The sequence below is a fragment of the Cynoglossus semilaevis genome, chromosome 14, assembly GCF_000523025.1.
Source record: "Cynoglossus semilaevis isolate Cse_v1.0 chromosome 14, Cse_v1.0, whole genome shotgun sequence".
Classification (NCBI taxonomy): domain Eukaryota; kingdom Metazoa; phylum Chordata; class Actinopteri; order Pleuronectiformes; family Cynoglossidae; genus Cynoglossus; species Cynoglossus semilaevis.
Window position 1 is genome coordinate 13,853,425 of NC_024320.1, and position 3,908 is coordinate 13,857,332.

Consider the following 3,908-nt stretch of genomic DNA (forward strand, 5'->3'; position numbering starts at 1 on the left):
ATTTCATTGTCGCCTGTTTAATAGAAAGCTGCTCTCCTCTTGGCCAGCCACAATCATAAGATTTACCCCCGGGGGGGCTAGAGCTCTGTAACAGACTATGGTTCAATATGGATGTGCGGATGAGCTGACATACAAAAGTCAAGCCTCTATAACACTGACTCTTTCACGGTAGAAGGAGCAACACACACACACACACACACATTATAAAAGTGAGGGAATGTAGAGAAACGTAGAAAGCAGCTCAAAGTGCAGCAGGTGCTGCATAAGAAAAGCTAGTTTTCAATATCGATGAACGATGGTCAAATGATCAAAATAAAAGACTACTTAGATGTGTGGTGTCTCAGCGAGGTAATACATTACATTTGTATGTTGAATTTTTATTTTTAATTGCTGATGTTTTTGCTGAATTTACTGGTAGATCACAATCTACTCGCAATCTCACAATCTGATCTACAGTACAGTTAGGGGTTTGGATTTTTTATTTTTTTTCATAGTCTTACTTACTTAATATCATTATTTTAATCGCAGTACAGAAGTGTATATATATATTGAAAATTTAAAATAAAAAAGACAGTTTTTCACATTCCCTCAGTTGGATTGCTACTCAGATAATAAGTGTAGAAAACTGTAGGAATTTACAGAACGTGAAACTTTTTTCATATTGATTTTACTGTTTCTGTTTTATACAGATTAAAATAGTCACCACTAGTTTTCAACATACTCTATAACAAACGACAATATCAATATCACCTCTGGCCATTTTTTATAGTATTGAGTATTTTAGTGGCACGCACATTGAGACATTTGCATTAAACAAAGGAAAATAACTAGAAGCAAGTGATTAAATGACCTGTTTGGTGAACAGAAACATTCTTCATTGGTTTACCCAGACTTTTTTTTTTCTCGCCTTGTTGAAAATACTGCAGCATGCCTTTTTTCACAAGTGTGAACCGACATCTCCTGTAACACCCTCCCCTTATTGGCTCTTGCCGTGCTACAGAATTGATTTTATAATCCTCCTGTGGTTTATATAAATGCTCTAACAATCGTTCTCCATTCCTCCGAGTCCCTGAGTTGCCTGAGCCCTCCGTTCCTCCAGTGGTCTCTAAGCTCTGCTGATCAGCAGCTCTTGATGGGTCACAAAAATAAGGCTGTGTGAGATTATAATTGTGTTTCTGAAACTGTATACTGGTTTGTGGTACACTTTTATTTCCTCCTTTTTTAATTACACTAAAATACACCTTTTTTGCATGGCTTTTAGAACAATGTGGTTAAGATCCTTATTTAACTCAAAGTAATTCTAGAGCAGAAACCTCAGAATGAGATTAACCATTTATAGCCATGCTTTTTCTACTGTGTAAAATTCTCAATCATTGTGACTAAGAAGAAAAAATGAATAAGTGACCTTGAAAGGTTTTCAATGTGAAATGAGAGTGCCACCAATTTGAATACATAAAGTCCATTCACAAGGAGGTATGAAATGTTGGATTCAATAAACAATTGCCCAGGGATTTTGTTCTTACGAGCACTTGTACAAACATAGCCTCTCCCTGCTCTTTTAAAGGCTAGAGGTGTGAAAGTGACCCAGCCTTAGTTTTGCCACTGCACCTAGTTCCTAGCAAAAAGAAAAAAAACCCACTAGACTCAATAAGGCTGCCCAAGAGGTTTAGCCACTTTGCTTGCCTATATGGATATTAATGGCTTGCTGTTGTTGTGATTTATTCCAACAGACCATTTTGTATAAATAATAGGCTCCTGAGAAATATGTGTATTTTCTTAGATCTATACATCTATACATTTAAATTCACCTTGAAAACACTTTGTTAGTAAATAATAGATCTATAATGTGCATTAGAGGCGGCGGACGCTCCAATATGTCCTCTATCCTAGGTTTGTGTAATCATTATTATCACATTAGGAGGTCAGGTTATTCTGCAGTTGGGGAGGAGGGGGGGGGTTCCCAACAATTGTTTTTATGGTAGAGAAAAACCTGGACCAAAAGTCCTGGGATTACAATTCAGATCACAAGATACGGTTCTGTGCCGACGCAGGTGCAAAACAAACAAAGGCAATGTTCAAGGGAATGGTAAACAGTCACAGTTGTTTACTTATGTACGGTTTTAAGTCCTCTGTGAAGCCAGCTCTGTGTGCTTTGTGTGTGTAAACATCACACTTCATGCATACCTTTTTTACCACCCCCTCCCACTTTTCAAGCTTATTGTACAACCCACAAGTTATGGAATTGCTTAGATCTCCGTGTAATTACATCACACACCACGGTGGTGGAAACACTGGGGTGTGGAAACCAGGAGCTGCGGTGCAACAGCTGCATCCCAAATGTGAGCATCCATGGTTAATAGAGCAAGGTTTTCTATATTATGCTGAACAATAGGTGCTTAACGCCAATGCCAACCATTTTTCATCAATACCGTGCAAATTTATGCAGTGAGGTGCTGCAAAAGACATCATAGCTGCAGACCGTGAGAGGCCGGAGAGACAAAGCTAATTCAGATTAGTTGGCTGCATTACTTTGACTTAAAGACATTTTCATCCAGACCTTTTCTGTTTAAATACTCTCATAAACAACACACTTTGTTCAGGGGCTTTTAACATTGGTGGTTAATTAGTCAATCACATTTATTTTGGTAAAATACTGTTGCCACCGGCCACTTTCGTGCAGCCTCCCACCTCACTCAATGCCTCACCTTTAGAGGGGAGCATTACTTATAGGTCTCAAAGGTGCACGCTGCAAAAAGATCATTCGTCTTCCCTGCTGCGGAGGTCCATTTGCCTCCATGTGTCCGTACACTTAAAATGATGCATGTGTGAATCCAAATCTATCAAAGTTCACTTAAATTTATCTGGGTGTGGGTTTCTCTGTGTGTAGCCTGTGGTGCCGTGTATTTCTGAGGCGGCGAGTGCAGAGGAGAGTCACATACATCACCACTGATGATGTGGAGGAAATAGAGGGATTAGATGATCGTCCAGCAGCAATCCACAGGAGAAAATTAAAGTGTGGCTGTTGAGGGAAATCCTGCAGCCATTGTTGTGTGATTAAAGAGTAGGTCACAGACATTGAATGGGGGCGGGGGCGCTTAATTATTAAAGCAGCACGAACAGGACCAAATGGTGTTTACACAGGTTCACGCATGCACATTTGCCTTAGCCGTGTGTACTGATAAGGCACTGATGCAAAATTACTGTTTTCCCTTCTGGATGATCAATTAGCAGACAGGGGTCCACCACAGAGAAACATTAAGTCCAAGTCTCACATCCTTCTGGCCTTTGTGCACAACCCTAAATGTAAATTATAATTTCAGCCGCATTTAACATAATATTGCAATTCTTTATTTTCTGCTTATCAGTTACAACTTCTGTATATATTCTGTACAGCACTGAAGGCACACAAAAACTAAAAGGTAAAACAGAACATAGGTATATACAAAATATACAGAATAAATAAATAAATCTAGGTTAAAAAAAGGAGAGAGAGAAAAAAAAAGCTACAGTGTGTGCTTACATAAACCATTTGCAATGAACTATAAGGGATTCTGCAGATTCAAACCTTGCACAGTGACATTGTCCATGTTATAAAATGTCCATCATGCAATCCAGTAAGTTTAATATGAGCTCAAACGAGTCCGTTGGCAGGTTGGGCAAGGGATGTGTTTGTGTGTGTTGTCTGCAATGTTGCTTGTCAATAACCATTCCTGTGCTAATAGATTTATACGTACATCCTTTTTTCTCTAATGATCAGGACAAAAAAAAAAACTTCCAGGTCAGTCTTTTCTGCACCAGGTGCTGTTTTTCGGGCAAATCTGATGTAAAATTCTGAAATGAAACAGCAGCTCTTTTACACAGCACAAGCACGAGTTAAAAACTTATACATACTACATATGGAGCTCGTT